General features: G+C 37.4%; 1 protein-coding gene across 1 annotated transcript in view; it reads right to left on the bottom strand.

Annotated features, from left to right (window-relative positions):
• Positions 1 to 20,352, bottom strand: part of VRK1 (vaccinia related kinase 1) — an 83,033-nt gene extending 62,681 nt beyond the window's left edge. The window contains exon 1 of the mRNA XM_012650106.1: positions 20,215 to 20,352. The gene's annotated coding sequence lies outside the window, so the exon portion shown is untranslated. The remainder of the gene's footprint in view (positions 1 to 20,214) is intronic.
• Between the last annotated feature and the right edge of the window lie 229 nt (positions 20,353 to 20,581).

Here is a 20,581-nt window from a genome sequence, read left to right as displayed (position 1 = left end):
ACCAAACAAACTGTATCAGAAGTATACCGTAGTCATTTAGAAATTCATGAAAACATAGAAGAACTTTTCAGAATCTGAGAGACAACGTTTTTCTAAGCAACACAAAAACTCAAGCCATAAAGAAAATTTCACAAAATAAAAACAAAAGTTCTCCACGGGTTAAAAAAAAAGGACCATATAGAAACTCAAAAGACAAAACATATGACAAAGGCTAATTTTCTTAGTATTTAAAGAATGCTTTAAATTATAAAAAAAAAAAAGACAAAGGCCCAACAGAAAAATGGGAAAATGATATGAACAGGCACACTCACAGAAATATAAATGGCATTAAAGAAAAACATTTATTAGAGGAATTTTTGAATACAAAGTAGAGAAGTAATATAATGAGTGCCCAGGTACACATCACCCAGTTTCAACAACTATCAACACATGGCCAATTTGTTTCATCTGTATATCCCAATGTACAAGCCCCTCCCAAGATTTTAAACAAACCCCAGACACTATATTGTTTCATACGCAAATACTTCTAACAGGTATTTTTTGAATATAGCCACCCTTTATCACTGCCACATCTAATAAAATTAACATTGATTCCTTAATATCATAATTCGAATAAGTGTTCAGATCTCCACAACTGTCTCCAAAAATGTCTTCTTATATTTGTGTTTTGTACTCAGGACCTAAAGGCTAGTCACTGCATCTGGCTGATGTGTCTTTGAGTCTCCTTAATTTATGAGTGTCAACTCTCTGATATCTTTCCTTCCTCTTGTCCTTTGTCCTATAAAATTTCCCATTTTTATTTTTGCTGATTGTGGCCCTATATTGTCACTTAATCCATTCCTCTGTATTTTTGTTATTGATGCTTTTGCTCAAATCATCCTACCTCTAGTATCAATGCCCTTCAGCCAAGACCACCAGAAATACACCTGTAGTTAAACAAAGTAGGTTTCTTACTCGTCGCAGTGAGGGAGAACTCACATCAGAGGGAACCATGGGGCATCTCAGTAGCAGGATGTTAAAATCTATTACAGGATTTGGGCTTGGTATGGCAATTTGAGGGTGAGTCTAGAGGAGGGGTTTCTCTACACTGGATGCTGTCAGGAAGTGGGCCAATTCTGTGACTGGGTATCTTGACAAATCTTACCTAAGTGAGGGGAGACTACAAGGAAGATAAAGCTGCAACAGGTAAAGAAGGAGCAGTCACCCATTTTGGCTGAGTATTTTGTAGGTGACCTTGGGTTTTGTCTGTGTTTTACTCATTTTAGCATGATCTGAGAAATTTTGTCTGAGGTTTTCTGTGAGATTGTTTATGTTTAGTAGGAGAATAGCATGGCCTAGCTGTTGAGTGCTGGGCCAGCTTCTGAATGTCAGAGGCTGCTCTTTTCTTTTTACTTTTGCACTACACAATGAAAGCCCCTTCAAGTTGGCCACTGTGTCCTTCTGATATGACCCCAACTGTCTTGGAGATTTTCCTTGCTTTCTAGTACAAGATGTTCCAGGTTTCTCCTGTAAATTTTCCTGCCCCAAACCTAAAATCAGCCACTTCTACAAGGGACCCTGTTTCATTTTAGTAGAAAATGGTATTTGAACACCAAAATTTGGACCCTAAGATTTTGCTTCTAGGTTATTATTTCTAGGTCTTTCGAGTTGACAGAGCAAGAATTCTTTTTAAAGAGAATCACTAATTTATACTGGTATTTCCCATTCAAATTTAGAATTATAAGGTTTTTGCTTAACTTCATTGACTTTATATTTGTACCTCTTTTTCTCTTTTGTAAAAAATCTTGGTTCCTGGCCTGTTGTGGTAGCTCATGCCTATGATTCTAGCACTTTGGGAGGCTGAGCTGGGAGGATCATCTGAGGCAAGGAGTTCGAGACCAGTCTGAGCAACATAGTGAGACCTTGTCTCTACAAAAAAAATTTTTTTAAAAAATTAGCCAGGCATTATGGCACACGCCTGTAGTCCCACTGTAGTCCCAGCTACTTGGGAGGCTGAGGCAGGAGGATTACTTGAGCCCAGGAGTTTGCGGTTGCAGTGAGTTATGATCATGTACCACCGCACTCCAAACTGGGTGAGACAGCAAGACCCCGTCTCAAAAAAAAAAAAAAAAAAAAAATCTTGGTTCCTAACAATGTTAACCTAAATATTTAACAGAAGAATATTTTTTCTTTTAATTTTTAAAATTTTATAAAACATTTACACGTTTCCAAAGCCCAAACAATACAAAGTGTGTTCAGAGAGCCATAGATTCTATTCCTTCTCTCTTCTTATAAGTAATTGTTTTCATTAGTTTTTGGTTTATCCTTCCTGTTTTCCCTTTTTAAATAACAAATAAAATACATTTATCTGCATTCCTCCACATCTTAGATAATAGGTAGAATATTATACACCTTGTTCTTCATTGTGATTTTTTCACTAACAATACATCCTGGAAAGCAATAGCAAATAGGCTCAGCTTCATTGACTAATAAAATGCAAATTAAAATCATAATGAGGCTTAATTTACAATTAAAATGGCATTTTTCAGCTATCAGATTAGTCAAATTCAAAGAGGTAGAAAATGCACTAGGTTGGTAAGAGTATGAGAAAAAAATGCACATTAGTTGAGTATTATCCATCAAAATTTTAAATGCACACCCCTTTGGCTCACTAAGTCCACTTTCGGCAATTTATCCTATAAGTATACTCACATACTGTCAAATGTACATGGATATTTACTGCATTACTGTATACAACAAAAGGCTAGAAAGATCCTTAATTTACATCAAGGAGACTTATTAAATGAAAAACAGCATATACAAAGAATGGAATATTATGCAATTTTAAAAATGAGGTAGATCTATACATACCAATATGGAATAGTGTCCAAGATATATCGTTAAACGAAAAATGCAAGGAAAGAACCATGTATAAGAATATTCCTATATAAAATAAAAGGACCTATTTATACATAGGCTGCATAGGCTTGAGTATGTATGACCACACCTACGGAGCTGTGCAACAATGTACCCCAGCAAATTTATATGTCCACACCCCGGGAGTTGTCCAACAATGTACCCACATTGAATATATATGACCACACCCTGGGAGTTGTGCAACAATGTACCCCCCTCCATATATAGCATATTACTAGGAGGCTATATAACCAAATAGTAGCAGAGGATGCCTTAAGGGTGGTAGGCTTACTTTTCATTCTTTACCCTTTTATAATGTTTACATTAATTATTGTGAGCAGGTAATTTTTCAATTGAGGTTTTTTTAATTCTTCACAAATAATAAAAAAAAAAACTTTACTAAATAAAATGCTAAGTAACTCTTTCCTTTGTTGTTAGTCTGGAATTTGCCAGTGCTTCTATAACAACAGGATCAGCACAAGTCAGCCCTACCAATTGCAATTGGTTAAAAACACTACAATCAACTATGTAGAAAAACAATTCTCACTACCTTCATTTGCAGACAGAATTATACCTTCACGTTTTGATGGTAAATACCAGGTCAGCCTTTAATGAGTAATACAGTCTCCAAAAGACTAGAAAATTGAAATGAATACTGACATCAAGTTCTTACATTCATATGATCATTTATTTTTGCTCAATTAATCCTGAGTAAAAATATGAATGACTGAATCTATACCAAGAAGAATCAAGTAACCATTAATTATACCTACAGCTCTTACATATAAATGAACTAATATATTACAACTAATACCATCACTATTAAGCATCTATGTAGTAGGCTGTGTGCTGGGTAATTTAAACACATTATGTCTAATTCTTACAATAACCATAAAACATAGGTATAATTATACTGACTGTACATATAAGGAAACTGAGTATAAGGGAAATTAAATAATTTCTCCCTGCCCTTATAACCAGTAAGAAGAAAAGCCAAGGTTCAAAAACCATGTATGGATGAGTGGATAAAGAAAATGTGGTGTATATATACCACAGAATACTATTAGGCCATAAAAAAGAATGAAATACTGTCCTCTGCAGCAACGTGGATGGAACTGGAAGCCATTATCCTAAGTGAAGCAACTCAGGAGCAAAAACCAAATACCACATGCACTCACTTATAAGCGGGAGCTAAGCTGTGGGTACTCAGGGGCATACGGAGTGCTACAATGGACACTAGAGCCTCAGAAGGGGGAGGGTAAGAGAAGGGTGGGGGATGAAAAATCACCTACTGGATACAATGCACACTATTAAGGGTGACAGGTACACTAAAAGCACAGACTTCACTACTATATAATTCATCTATGTAATGAAAAACCACTTATACCCCTAATTCTATTGAAATAAAGTATAATTTTTGCAAAAATGCCTTTTTGTTAATTAAAAGAGACCACATACTACAGAATAAATCATTTGAAAATCAAGAAGTATTAATGTAGGAAAATATTCGTTTTAATGACTAATGATACAGCCATAAATATAAATGCCATAAAAATAGTATAAAAGACCAAACAGAAACACACTCACATGTTACTATAAATATGTATCCCACAGCCTAACTCAGTTAAATAAAAAGAAGCTGGATGACTTCCAAAGAACAAAAGGACAAAAGTAATGAAATAAATCACTGACGTAAATAAGGTCTTCAGAAAGGAGTTTTTAGTTGTTTTTTTTTAACATATTGACATAAATTCAGTTGAGAAACTTGATGTAAGAAACAACTACAGAATATATAGGAAAAGAAGTTGAAAAAAATACATGATTAAAAATAGCAAACTTAATAAGGCCATCTTCTAGATTCTAGAGCAAAACCCTGAAGATTCTAAAGTCCATTTCTTCTGTAATCTCAGCATCTGAATGACGGCATTTTTGTTATTTCTTACTAAATGGTCCAGACAAAATCAGCTACTCAAGAATCTAATTCTGCCCACATGCCAAAGAAAATAAGGTGAAAATCCCAGTCAGCACTGAGCACTGTACACAGCACTATACTACACATCCTTGCACATGTTTTACAGCACTTGTGACACTATATTATCATTAGTTGTGTATATGTCAGCCTCTCTTGACACTCTTTGTGAGAATATGGAAGTCAGGGACCCTGAATTACTCACCTTGCTATTCCTTCAGTCTAACATACCTGTCACTTGATGAGAAACCAATTGATATTTCTTAAGAATGAGCTGAAATAAAGTTAGTCTAGTTCTATTTCCTGCAAACTTTGGCACCACCCAACTTCTCTTTTTCCTCACCTATAAAATGAAAAGCTTGGATTAAAGTGAAAGCCAGGCATTTCACCTACTGGTTTATAGAGAAAGCAGCATAGTTCATTTTAAAACCAGTATAAACCACAAAGCATCTATTCCAATAACAGATGTATATTTTCCAGTCTAAGGTAATCTACAATGTATGTTGCCAATGGAAGTTGCTGCCAAGAAAATGAAAGAAAGTTTGAAAACCCTCTTTTTTTTTTTTTTTTTTGAGACAAGAGTCTCACTGTGTTGCCCGGGCTAGAGTGCCGTGGCGTCCTATCTCACAGCAACCTCAAACTCCTGGGCTCGAGCAATCCTACTGCCTCAGCCTCCCAAGTAGCTGGGACTACAGGCATGCGCCACCATACCTGGCCAATTTTTTTCTACATATTTTTAGCTGTCCAATTAATTTCTTTCTAGTTTTTTGGTAGAGATGGGGTCTCGCTCTTGCTCAGGCTGGTCTCGAATTCCTGAGCTCAAACGATCCACCTGCCTCGGCCTCCCAGAGTGCTAGGATTACAGGCGTGAGCCGCCGCACCCAGCCTGAAAACCCTCTTAACCCTCCTGCTTAATACAGAAAGCCTGAACAGTCCCTGAACAAAATGGAAGAAAAATAAAGAAAAAAAGTGTTTTGAGTTGAAAATAAATCAAAGTGAACATTAAAAGGTTAATGAACTCAATAAAAAGACAACTAACCCAATTTAAAAATGAGTAAAGGATCTGGATAGATATTTCTCCAAAACAGATAAACAAATGGCCAATAAGGGCACAAAAAGATATTCAATGTATTAGGGAAATGAAAATCAAAACCACAATGAGACACCACTTCACACCCACTAGGATGGGTATAAATAAAAAGATAATAAAAAGTATTGGTAGGATCTAGAGAGATCTGAACCCTTATAAATTGCTAGTAAGATGTAAAATAGTGCAGCCACTTTGGAAAAGTTTGGTAGCTCCTAAAAAAGTTAAACAGAGTTACCTAGGTATATACTCAAGAGAAATGAAAACACACATCCACACAAAAACTTGTACACGAATGTTCACAGCAGCATTATTCATAATAACCAAAAAGTGAAAGCAACCCAAATGTCCTTCAATTGATAAATGGATAAATAAAATTTGGTATATCCATACAATGGAATATTATGCAGCAATTTAAAATACGTACTAATGCATGCTATAATATGGATGAACCTTGAAAACATGCTAAGTGAAAGAAGTCCAGTCACGAAAGGCCATGTATTGCATGATTCCAATTATGTAAAATTTCCAGAATTAATAAATTTATAGAGACAAAAAGCAGACTAGTAGTTTCTTAGGGATGGGGTTAGGGAGAGTGACTGCTAATGGGTAAGGGCCTTCTTTTAGCATTGATGAAAATATTCTAAAATTAGATTGTGGTGATGGTTGCAGTTCTATAGCTATACTAAAAACTACTGAACTATACCCTTTAATGAGTGAATTATATGATATGTAAATTATATCTCAATAAAGGTTTTTTAGTTAAAAAAAGTAAATGAGGAAAAATGTGATAGCAAGCAGCAAGGTAACAACAGAAGGAACAGTAGCTACACTGGATTATACTGTTCTGTGGAACCTAAACTAGACCTTTTGATAGAAGGGCAGAAATCACCCCAAAGCAGCCCACTGACAACACCAACGAACCGGCAAATGGTAGATTTCCTGTTACATCATTGAGGGTGGTTCCTGACTTAACTCTTCTTAGGGGTACAAGCATAGTATGCAAACCTCACACAGCAATTTGTAAGGTATGCCACTTTCCAGGAACAGATATTCAAGATGGGAGAGAGAATTTGCCAAGACTAAAATTCACTGATCGCAAATGACTTCTACTGATTCCTGAAACTCTACACTGTATCTGTGATTCTTAAAAGTTCAATAAGAAACAAAAGCAACATGTAAAATGAATAGAATATGCAGACTTTCAAAAATGGAATTGGTGTCCTGTATGATGACTTACTAAAGCAGAATGATGAGCTCCTAGCAAAGGACAGAGTATACCAAAAGGATCAGAAGAACATATAATCTTGGATTTGCCAACATGATCAAGAAAGCTTTCATCAGCAGCTTTGATGAAGATCTACATGGCAAACTTATACTGGGGACAACATAAAACTGGGAGATGTCATGAATACATTAGATAAAAGAATTCAAATATAAGATTCTAACAAGCATCAATACAACCGTAAAACTAGGTAAGATGATGTAGCAAATCAGAGCCAAAATGAAAATCAGAAAACATTTCATTCAAATCCTTCATTTTATAGATGAAGCTGAGGCCAGAGGGGTTTAAGAATAGCCCCATGTGCAGAAGGATCATTAATGGTAACTTAAGGCTGAGAATACAGGAATCCCAAATCCCAGACTGTGTCCACCTGACCCAATGCTGCCTGCCACTACTTGTATGAATAAACATATGAATAAAAAGGAACACTGACCCCTACCTCACAACACATAAAAATCACTTCCTGGGGACTTTGACCTAAACATGAAAGGCAAAATAGTAAGTCTTCTAGAAGATAATATAAGAGAAAATATCTTCATGACCACAGGAAGCAAAAACTCAAATAGGACACAAAGAGCACTAACCATAAAGAATAGGACTGATAAACTGGAACTAAAATTTAGAATTTCAGTTCATCAAAAACACATTACAAGAGTGAAATGGCAAGCCATAAGACAGTAAGAAATTTTTAAAATTCATATATTCAACAAAGGATTCCTATCCAGACCACATAAAAACTCCAACATTTCAATAAGAAAAAAGAGAACCCGATTTGTTAAAAATGGGCATAAGACTTGAATAGGTACTTTACAACAGAAGATATCGAAATGGCTAACAAGTATATCAGGAGGTGCTGAAAGCATTAGTCATTAAGGAAATGCTGATGAAAACCATACTGAGATCCTCTAAATAATCACTAGAATGGTTAATTTTATTTTCCAATATTTATCTGACAGTATCAAGTGGAGATAATACTGCAGTGCAACTGAAACTCATACCTTGGTAAAAGTACAAATTGGTACAACTACTTTGGAAAACAGTTTGGCAGTATCTTTTTGTATCTATTAAAGCTAAACATATGCATACACTTTGACCAGGAATTCTACTCCTAGATTTATACACAACTAAAATGAATATATATGTATAGCAAAAGATATGAATAACAATGATTAGTAGCATTATTCATAATTACCCCAAAGTAGAAAGTATTTAAATATGCATCTACAATAGAATGGATAATTTTGGTATATAATTTATGGTGGCTTTAAAAAATGGCCACAAATTCTTTGACACACATAAAGACATGAGTTCTATATTCCCTTCCCTTGAATCCAGGAAGGCTTTTGTCTATGTTAACCAATACAGTATGGTGGAAGTGATACTATATGACTTCTGAGGATAAGTCACTCTCAGGAGGCTTCTTCTGGAAACTCAGTCAACATGCTGTGAAAAGCCCAGGCCTCGTGAACCCTCCCCAATGTGTAGGTTCTCTGCTCAATAGTACCAGATCATCCTGGTCTTCAAGACATCCAAGCCAAGGTACCATACACATGTGAGCAAAGGACCCTTTAAATGACTCTAGACCGCAACCACTGCAGAGCAGTGACGAGCCATCCCCACCAAATTCCTAACCCACAGAGTCCGTTGAGCATAATAAAATGGTGGTTGTTTTACACCTAAGTTTACAGTGGTGTAATCAATAACACTAATTTGTTACGCAGTAATCAACAACCAAAACTAGTATATGACGCAGAAATAGACAACTAGAACTACAGAGCTATTTAAAAAAATAAACTACATGCAACATGAATGAATCACAGACACAACACTGAGTAAAAAAAAAAGTCTGGCAAAAAAAGAGTATGTAAGGTACTATTCCGTTTACCTTGGCATTCAAAACCAGGCAAAACTAATCTATAGTTAGAACAGTGGTTACTTTCGGTGGGAGTAATCACTGGAAACGGGCACAACAGAGACTTCTGCAGTGCTAGAATAGTGAATGTCTTGATCTGGGTGGTGGTTATTATGGTGTGTTTACTTTGAAAAAAAAAAAATCATTGAGTTTGATGCTTAAGATTTGTGTACTTTTTTGGTATACTTAAAAAAAATTTTTACTCAGTAGAACTTGGTAACCCAATAGATGCAAGAGTGTGAAGGAGAAATGAAGAATGACTTCCAAGTCTTCAGGCATGATTGACTAGGTAGTACCGTTAACTGAACAGTTAAACCATGGGGCAAATAAAAACAGGAGTGCAAAGCAGCAATTATGTCCTGTTCACACTTTGTGTTTAGGTATGTACCATAGTACTTAACAGTCACTCTAGCTTACAAGACACTCCTCTCATTACCAGCCTGCCTCTTTTACGACATTTTCTTGGCCTCTTTTGTTGCTTCCTTTCTGCGCAGCTGCCTCTTAATACTGGGATTAGCCAGGCTTCCATCCTCAATCATCTTTTCAATCGTGTACACACATACTTCTTTCTCTTGTATTTCCAACCTCAGTTGATAGCATCATCACATACTTGTTCTTTTAAGCTAGAAACTTCCAACTAGACCAAGAATTAGCAATTCAAAATATCTTTAAAAGTTCCAGTTAGCTAAATTCAATAAAGAGAAATTTAATGGGATAAACATAAGCTCCCATGGTTGAACCCCAAGACTAATGCCTAAGAACACGATGAAAAGATATGGCTTAGACAGATCTAGGGGTTTAATTCAACTCTGAGCTCAATGTATGATGTGGTCATCAACAGGATATAGCTGATATTAATAAAAGTACAGTATGTAGAAGAAGGTAATATTCTTCCCTATACTAACAGAAGAAAAGTGCTATGCCTAGAACAGGAGATGCAATTCTATTTCTTACTTACCAAACCATACCTAGAGTATTGTATTCAAAGCTAAGCACTACGGTTTAAAAATGGGATTTTTTTTTTTTAAAAAAAAAAAAAAGGAAAGCCACAAATGTGGTGAACTGACATGAAACCATGCCATATAAGAAACAACTAATGAACTGGAGATGTTTCCAGTCAAAAAGACTGAGATGACTTGATGACTGTCTTCACATAGTTGAAAGGATGTTATGTGGAAGACAGATTCAGCTTGTTCTACATGTCTCCAAAAGAGTTGAGTAGAAGGAATAAGAAAGAAGACTTCCAGTCAATATAAGAAACAACTTAGTAGCAGTCAAAACTTTAATAAAACAGGACAGGCTGTCTCTAAACCAGAGATGATTTTGTTCTCCTGGGCAGGGATGCTGCTAAACATCCAATAATGAAGCAAGCAACAAAGAAAGACATCTAAAATGTCAATAGTCCCATGGTTGAGAAATTCTGCCCTAGAGGTAGTGAGTTCCCTGTTATTGCAGGCATTCCCTTATAGGCCAGACCATATGATGATGTCCAATAAATGATTTTCAAGAATGGTGGGAAATGAGTTGAAAAATATTTTGTTTCAGATAATTCTCCAGAGAAAAATATCTTCAGGTATGTCAAAGTGATGGTGATGGTGATGATGACAAACATTTATTGAAGACTTACTGTGGGCCAGACATCACACTGAGTGATTCATGTACACATTTTAGTTAATTCTCACAACAACCCTATGAAATAGGTATTATTTTACCTTGATTTGATGCTCAGTTGGATTGCTCTAATGTCGTATAGTCAATATTTGAACTCAGATGTACTGGACTCCAATTATATACATCACTGTCCAATGAATAAATGTTAAATGATTTTTCAAAGCTTTTGTACTCTGGAAAACAAATGAAGAAACATATATTCCAGAAGTATCAGGACAATGTCTGAACAGGTTTGTCCTCACTGCAAACTTAGCTGGCTAGGAGAAAGAGGAAAGGATTATTTGAAGTAGTCCTGTGATGAAGGAGAGAACAATTATCCCGATTGTCCCCAATTGCCTACTTCTGTAAGAGCCAAGAAGCTCTTATATAGCCATGGAATCTCAGTCAGAAGCTGGGATTAATGATGACATCCCTTTATCCATAGGCGTGAAAGCTCAGGATGGACAGACGTTTGAACATCCCCGACTGGGAATCCTGCCCTTAACAAATACACTAGATGCAGATACATGGTTTCTTGGCTGCCTACACTCAGGCCCATCTGTCAGGATGGCAGTGTGCCTGCTCACATGTTGGTCAAACTGTCACTAGGGCATAGGTGCCAAGCAATGATAGTTTTAAATGGGCAGCTTGCATAGCACTATAAGAGCTTGCTCTTCTGCAGAAAAAAAAAAAAAAATTCTGTGATAATACTGAAGGGCTGCAATTGCAAGTGAAATATTCTTGGTCAATCTCAACATTTAAGTAGAAAAACGATCTAGACTAGTAGAAAATAATTAGACTAAGGAAGTTAAACATAAAAAGTACTTCGAAGACAAGTAAGTTGTTGCACAAAAGCTTTTCACACTGCCAATCTTTCATTAATACGTATCATGGTAACCTCTTATGCAATGATATCCTTGGCTCAACAAGCAATCACTGATTTAAAAAAAATGGGATGATATGCTTTTTTATGTTCTAAATAAAAGAGCAGGAATGCACTGATTTCTAATAGTTTGTCTTACACTATATAGGTTCTATTTGTTGGCTGGTTATTTGAAAAATGACAGAAGTCTAATCTATATCAAAGATTAATTTTTTAAATGCACAAAGGAAAGCAGAAACCAAATGAGACTCCTACAGATGAAGAGGGAAAACAACTATAACTTGTATGGAGAAAGAAACCAAGAACTGAAGTGGGTGCTAAGAAAACAGAACCTGAGTATTTTCAGTCATGAATTTAAAAATTAGGACTTGGGCAGAACCATAGATCTGTTAGTTGTCACATCCCCTAACCATAAGCAAAATGTTCCTACACTACATCTAGGTTTCTATTCTATCCTTAAATATCTTCTAGATTACTGGCATGAAGTATCCACTGTCTTTACTGTCTGGAAATTCTTCCCTAAAACCAAAACCCTAATGCTACAGTTTAAGTCATTTGTTCTTATTCAGTATTCAATGATTTTGAAGAACAGCTGGTCACCATCATTCTGTGTATAGTTCTTCATATGCAAGTATCAGGACATACTGATTAAATAACCCCTGAGTCTCCTCTTTGCCATGATAAATAAATCTGATTCCATAAACTTTTCCTCATTGGATCAACTTATCAACTCTTTGTCTTATTATTTCAGTTGCTCAACTCTTGGACCTTTCTCAGGCCTGATAAGAAATGTCACCCATATCAACAATGAGCCAACAGAAACTACTCTCTTCCCACATGAACTACCCAATAAAAGCAGCATGAATCTGAATGACTTTGAAAGTCCAGCAGAATTCTCAGTATTCATCACTGAGGACAGTGGTAAAAGCTTGAAACTACCGTTACACTTCTATAAAATACTAGGAACTTGTAACATTCTGAAGTACCACCACTTTTTTAGCTTTCTGATAGATATTTGTAACACAAAGCAGTAAGTCAAGGGTCATGATTATATTCTGTTCTTCCTACCAACATATCACTGCCACACATGGCCCTAAACAATTCTCTTAAATACCATTACCGTCATATCATTTTCCTGCTCAAGAACATATAGTACCTTCCTAGTAACCAATGAAATTACTTATAAACTCTTGAATCTCGCCAGCAGTTCATAACTTATGAACCAATTGTCCTTCCTTACCTCCTTCCACGCCTTCACTTGTGTGACTCCCAAACCAGCCAGTTCTTATTTTCTCTAGGACATAGCATTGCTCGTGCTATTCTCTAAAATGTTTTCACGTTTTTTTAAGACTCAAGTCATGTCATACCTTCATAAATCTGTACTTAATTGCTCATTTCCTTCTGTCTTTGTTTTGGTACTCAGTTTACAGTATATGGCCAACTGATTTTTGATAAAGGTTAAAAAAAAAAAACTATTCAATGGTGAAAGAGTAGTCTTTTCAACAATGGTTTTGGAGCAACGGGACATCCACAGACAAAACGAAAAGAAAAAAGAGCCAAGATATAAATCTCACATAGTGTGCAAAAAAATGAACCCAAAATGGATCACAGATCTAAATGTAAGATTTAAGTAAAAAAACATCCTCCTGACCTTGAGTTAGGCAGAGAGTTCTCAGATGTGCATGACACCAAAAACACAATCCATACATAAAGAAGTTGGACTTCATCAAAATTAAAAATTTTTGTGCTGCAAAAGAAACTGTAAGAGAATGAAAAGACCAGTCAGAGACAGAGAGAATACATTTACAAATCATATATTTGGCAAAGAATTTGTATCCAGAACTTACAAAGAACACTCTAAATTCAACAATAAGAAAACAATCACAAAACGAGCAAAAAACTTGAAAAGACAAGTCACCACAGATATGAATGGCAAACAAGCACATGAAAAGACTAGCCATTAGGGAAATGCAAATTAAAGCCATGATGAGATACCACTACACACAGAAAAATCACCAATATCAAATGGTGATGAGGATGTGGAGAAACTAGATCTCTCACATAGCATAGTCCCCCCTTACCTGTGGGAGATACGTTCCAAAACCCCCAGTGGATGCCTGAAACCGAGGATAGCACTGAACCCTATATATACTGTGTTTTTTCCTATACATACATATTTATGATAAAGTTTGATTTACATATTAAGCAAAGTAAGAGATTAACAATAACTAAAAATAAAATAGAATAATTATAACAATATGCCAGCATCACTACTCTTGTGCTTTGGGGCCATTAAGTAAAATAAGGGTGACTTCAACACAAGCATTGCAATATTGGGCAAACTGATAATCTAGGGCTACTAAGTGACTAACTGGCAGGTAGTACATAGAGTGTGAATATACTGGACAAAGGAATGATTCAATCCTACCTGGGACAGTGAGTCAGCACAAGATTTCATCATGCTACTCAGAATGGTGTGTAATTTCAAACTTATGAATTATTTCTGGAATTTTCCATTTACTATTTTCAGACCATGGTTGACCAGGGTAACTGAAACTGCAGAAAGCAAAACTGAGGATATGGGGAGACTACTGCAGTGATGATAAGATTGTAAAATGTTGCAGTTATGCTGGAAAAGTTTGGCAGTTTCTTAAGTTAAACATACACTTATCATACAACCCAACAGTTGAACTCTTGGGCATTTATACTAGAAAAATGAAAATTTATATTCACACAAAAACCCGTACAGGACTGTTCACAGCAGCTTTATTTGTAATCACCAAAAACCAGAAATAACCCACATTTCCTTCCATGGATGAATAAACAAAATGTGGGACAGCCATACAATGGACAAGCAGAGTACAATTACCAACACTGATACATTATTAGTAATTAAACTTACTAAAATTTCATTTTTTACATCCTTTTGTGTGTTTATATAATTCTATGACATTATATGTATACAGATTCATGTAACCATCACCATAATCAGGACACGGAACTGTCCTATCATCCATCCCTCAGCCCTAACCCCAGCAAAACTGGTCTATTCTCCATTTCTATAATTTTGTCAATTAGAGAATGCTATATAAATGGAACCACACAATCACATAACCTTTTGAGATTGACTTTTTTCATTCAGTACAATGCCCTTAAACTCCATCCACATTGCTGCATACACTAATAGTTTGTTTCTTTTTGTTAATGGTGGTGTTCCCTTCTATGACTGTCCCACGTTTTATTTAACCATTCACCCACTGAAAGAGATGTAGATTGTTTCTGGGTTTTGGCTCTTATTAATTAAGTTGCTATGAGCATTCATGTACGGGTTTTTGTGTGAATGTAAGTTTTTATTTCTCCAGGATAAATGCCCAGGATGCCAACTCCTGGGTTGTATGTCAAGTGCATGTTAACTTCTTGAGAAACTGCCAAACTGATTTCCAGAGTGGTTTCACCATTTTACATTCCCACCAGCAACATATAAGAGGCAATATAAATTTTAAAGTCACAATTTCTAAACTATTTTCTACAAATCTTAAAAACCAACAAGGTTAAACCTCTTAAATGTTATAACCTAAACTTAAGTTTTTTTAAGATGAATTTTAAAACTTCTTTCTCCTAATTCCCGAATAAGAGACTGCTTTTTTTTCCATCACCTCTAACAAAGAATTTACAGGTGACCCTTGAACAATCCGGGTTTGAACTACAAGGATCTACCTATATGCAAATTTTCTTCTGTCTCTGCCACCTCTAAGGCAGTAAGACCAACCCTTGCTCTTCCTCCTCTTCTTCAGCCTACTCAATGTGAAGATGACCAGGATAAAGACCTTTACGATGATCCACTTTCACTTAATGAATAGTAAATATATTTTCTCTTCCTCATGATTTTCTTAATAACATTTTTCTTTTCTCTAGTTTAAGAACACAGTATATAATACATATAACATACAAAGCATGTGTTAACTTTTTATGTTACCAGTAAAGCTTCCAATCAATGGTAGGCCATTAATAGTTAAGCTTTTGGGAAGTCAAAAGTTACACTCCCATTGTCCACTGCGTGCGGAGTCAGTGCTCCTAATCCCCAATTTGTTCAAGGCGCAACTAAACTTACATATAATTTGTATGTTGATAGCTGTTGCCATATTATATAGTAAACTGCCATAAGAAGCGAAAAAGGCAATTTTGAAGCCTACAGTAGAAAGAGTAAAATCTGTTCCTGCATCTTCAAGTCTATAAAGGCTTAAGGTATAAAGCACTTTCTAACAGTGAGTACTGTGAATTACAATTACAATGCATTAATACATAGTACCATCAAATGATGACATTTGTTTAGCTGTTACTTGGTAAAACAATTTGAGAAAATCAAATAACCTGAAATAAAGCTGTAATTAGCTATATGTCTAACTTCATGGTTTACTTTTTTGAAATTTTAGGGCTGAGCGCAGTGGCTCACGCCTGTAATCCTAGCTCTCTGGGAGGCCGAGGCGGGCGGATTGTTTGAGCTCAGGAGTTCGAAATCAGCCTGAGCAAGAGCAAGACCCCGTCTCTACTAAAAATAGAAAGAAATTAATCGGACAACTAAAAATATATAGAAAAAATTAGCCGGGCATGGTGGCGCATGCCTGTAGTCCCAGCTACTCGGGAGGCTGAGGCAGAAGGATTGCTTGAGCCCAGGAGTTTGAGGTTGCTGTGAGCTAGGCTGACGCCACGGCACTCACTCTAGCCCGGGCAAAAGAGTGAGACTCTGTCTCAAAAAAAAAAAAAAAAAAATTTAGATATAATTGACAATTAGATAATGCAGTCTCTTCTGGGTTCTTAAAAGAAGTAGCTTAAGTCTAGAGCAGACATATCTGCCAACATGCAAGCAACAGCTAGACAGCCAGTTCACAAAGAAAAAAATAAATGCACAGAAAAAAATTATAAGATCTCAGAAAGAGTGGAATGCTACTTACTGCCTTGTTCCTAATGACTTGCCGGTCTCATTTTTAGTCCTTTGCAGACCAACTGTACCTGAAAATGTACCTCATTTTTAGTCCTTTGCAGACGATATTGTACCTGAAAATGAGCTCTATTCAGAAACATGTATCCATGATCAGCATGATATTTGCTTAAAAAGTATGACAGAATGTTCCCAAATCTCAAACAAATTACCTTGCAATTCAATATGACTTCCATCTAGTATATCTTCCCACTTAGTGCATATAACTTATTGGTAAACATTTTAGTATGCACATATATTTAATATTCATCTTAAATATTTGCCAGTCTGAACAGTATATGCCTTAATTTTCAAATCCTAGAGTGCTGGTTCCCATCCTATGGGAACCTATCATAGAGAGATAGGAGTTATTGCAAAGAATCATCAAAATCCATGTATTTACCTAAATGACTAAATAAATAATATGATTCACAAATATATTTTGCCAAGCTGACAAAGATACTGTAGCTAATAAAATTCTTCATAAATTTGTTGAAGAATGTCAGTAAAAGTAGTTTCTTGTCATTAGTATTTACTGATGAATATTAAAAATGTAACTCCTAATACGGGGAGAAGGGCACACTTCATACCTCTCTCGACTGTCTAGAGCACTTTTCTATTTTAAAGTAATGCCCATATGTCATCCAGAACAAGAGTAGTAGGATGTGCTTGAATTTGAAAGCAATGATTTAAAACAACATTGGGAGAGATGGAGCAGGAGTAGGAGTAATTGGGAAAGTACATGACATTACATCAAAACAACTTCAGAATGCTGGGTGCCTAAATATCATGGGGGGGGGAATTAAAGGGCACGGCACTCTTTTCTTCTTTATAATGGCAAGTAGGAACATACTCACAGGAATTTTGGTCAAAAGAGCCAAACATATACCAGAGTACAAACACATCTTGGGTATAGCATCTAGCTTAATGTTTTGTCAAGATTCTATCACCTCTTTAAATTAATCTTGCATCTTTATTAAAATTTTTCTACATTTTATCATTAATAGTGCAGTTTTTCAAATGTGCCCTAGGCATTTATTGACTTTTTGTGTGCTGGATGGTCAAAAAGTCAAAAAAAAAAAAAAAAATGACCTACATTAATTTAAAACAAAGAAAACTTGCTTCAAGGAAACACTACAATAGCAAAAACAGACTTTGCACCTAGCACAATTCCTGGCAAATAGGAGACACATGATCTCTGGTGAATAAATAAGTCCATCCAAAAAATAACCCTAGCAAGCATGTAAAATATCCTACCAGTCTGAAAAATATTTTTCAGTCCTATTCAGTTACCGATCCATTCTCAGAACCCATCAAGACCAATTTTCATGAAAGCCTCACACACACAAAGAGGCAGCATTTAATTCCCATTAGGCTCACTGCCTGATATATGGAGATATGAGCATTTGCACATTTGCATAAATTCAGGAGTCATCCTTCATTTGATATAAGGTAAATTTGAAAGCTTTGTTTCATTTCCAAATAAGTTTTATTTTTCAAATCAAAAATATTTTTTAAAGTTTTATTTTTCAAATCAAAATCCTATTCGTGTACATATTTCATTAAGGATACTTTTAAGGAAGAAAAATATAGTTGTCAAAATTAAAATCTTGTTTTTTCTCTTCTAGACATCTGGGACATTCACTTATATATTTATTATTACTTCACATTAGTTCTCAAATTTTTAAAAAACCTGGCCTATTTCCTTAAGAAATTTAATTTTAGGGTCTGTCAACATTTTGAATGCATTACTGTTATTTTTAAAATACACACTTGCATACTGGAATAAAACTTAGCATAAGCTTTCCATATAACCATTTCCTGGGCACTTACTAACTTACTATATGCCAGCCTCTATGCTTAACACATTACTCCATTATCTCATTTGTTTAACAAATATCTTCTCATAATTTTTGCAGCACTGAGCATAACAAGAAGCCACTGCACTATAAAACTGATATTTGTACTGGATACCCGTACTAAATTGACAGTAATGCCTAACACAAGTTTATTGTTATTAAATTCAAGTTGTGTTACTGTATTAACACAGAATCCGATCAGCAATGTTGAGACGCACAGAGAATACCATCTGTGGTAGCATCAACAGAGCAAGCTATTATTAAGTCACTACTTGAGTTACATTCCCTTCTATAGGTAGCAGATGAACATCATCTTACCTACCCAGAAATTTAATTCCAATTACTACATGCCACGTTGAACAACACAAATATAACCCGCACAAAATGACTATATAAAGAACCCGTGCTTCCTTCCAAAATTACTTTAAAATTGTAGATTAAATTCTCCCCCAAAGTATCATGCTCAGCATGTCATAAAAAGAAAGGTGTCTTCTTCTGAACTCTTGAAAATAAACGCTGCCCTACATTTTTTTTAACTCTTTTGAATTTCGGACTCAACAGATGGGCAATTCAAGTAAATAATAATAATAATTAGGTTCTTCGACAGTTCCCTAAAACCACCACCCTCCTAAGACCAAAACTGATTATTTCCAAGTTGATCCAGGAAAGAGAGACGGGGGTGGGGGAGGAAGAGACTATACAAAGACAAAGAAAAACAAAAACGAGTGACTTGAAAGAAAAGACCTTAGAAAAGGGGGTGGCCTCCACAGGAACCCAGTCTCTATCTCTCTCTTATCTCTCAGCGATTCTGGTGCTGTTTGTCAAATTTAACTAAATCTCCTAAGACTTTTGAGACCAGAACCAAAAACTATTTCGGCAGCAGGAAAATCTGTGTTGCCCTTGAATGCAGTTGCATCAGTCAAGGATGCCACCCTGTCAGCTGGGGAGAGAACAGAGGAACTGTCCAGAGGAGTACGAAAATCCCTCGTAAAAACCGACCGCGACTCTATCGCCTTGAACCATGCCCGAAAGTACAAGTTCTAGGGGCCTGACGGCGACATGACAGGTAAATAAAATAAAGGGGCGCCCTCAGGGTCCCCCGGCCAGGACTGCTCCCCCTCAGCGGGGGCAGGCGCCTTCTCCCCGCTCAGATCTTAAGCCTCCTCTGAGATGCCCTCCCCGACCACCGAACCTAACCCCCACTACTCTGGCCACCGTCGCCTGTCCCCGTTTTAGGAAAGGTTTTCGGTATCCGCAAAGTACGCTATTTGCGTATATTGTGTTTCCCTTCCAGAATATGAGCTCCGTGGCGACAGAAGGGCCTCGTCTGTCCTGTTCGCCCTCAGCTCCAGGCTGACACACAGACCGGGTTCCTCGGGCGAGGCCCCGAGCACTGAGGAGGCGATGCAAGCCTGAGCGCGCTACGGTGCCCACCAGAACACGGAAGTAACTTGGGGGGGCGGCCTGGGGCCCCGGCGGGGCTTGGGGGAGACCGGGAAGAGGCGGGCACCGACACAGGCTGAGGCGACGCGGCGGATCGCGGCCTCGGAGAGCGGTCGAGTCCGGCGGCGCCTCCCGCAGCCCCGCGCCCGCAGGTCGCCCCCGGGCACCGGCCGTCCGGAGGCCCAGCGCCGGCCCCGGCCGCCCGCCTCCGCGCCCCCGGCTCTGCGCGCGAGCTCTCCGGCGGCGTCCCTACCCTGAGCCGCAGGCCAGACGCCTTCCGCCCAGTACGAACTTCCCGCCGCTTTCGCCGACTCGCAACTCGGCAGCGGCGCCGGCCCCTTCACACCCGGCAGTACGGAGCCTCCCCATTGGCTCGAGGCGATGCGGGGAGGCGTGGCGCGCGGGAGCACGTAGGGGCGAGGCGGAGCCCGCGCCTGCCCCACCGCCTTCCGGGAATGCCGGGAGCTGTGGTCCCGTGCGCCCGCGGCTTCCTGGGAAATGGAGTCTTTTAGGCCAAATGAGGACACAGTCCTGCCCCCAGGGCTTCTGGGAAATGTGGTTTACAGCCTCTGCTCCCGCGCTTCTGATCAAATACAGTACTGTACCCATCAATGCCCTAG

This window comes from Propithecus coquereli, unplaced genomic scaffold, assembly GCF_000956105.1.
Source record: "Propithecus coquereli isolate 6110/MARCELLA unplaced genomic scaffold, Pcoq_1.0 Scaffold310, whole genome shotgun sequence".
Lineage (NCBI taxonomy): Eukaryota > Metazoa > Chordata > Mammalia > Primates > Indriidae > Propithecus > Propithecus coquereli.
Note: the sequence above shows the minus strand (reverse complement) of the source record. Positions and strands in the feature narration are given on the sequence as shown.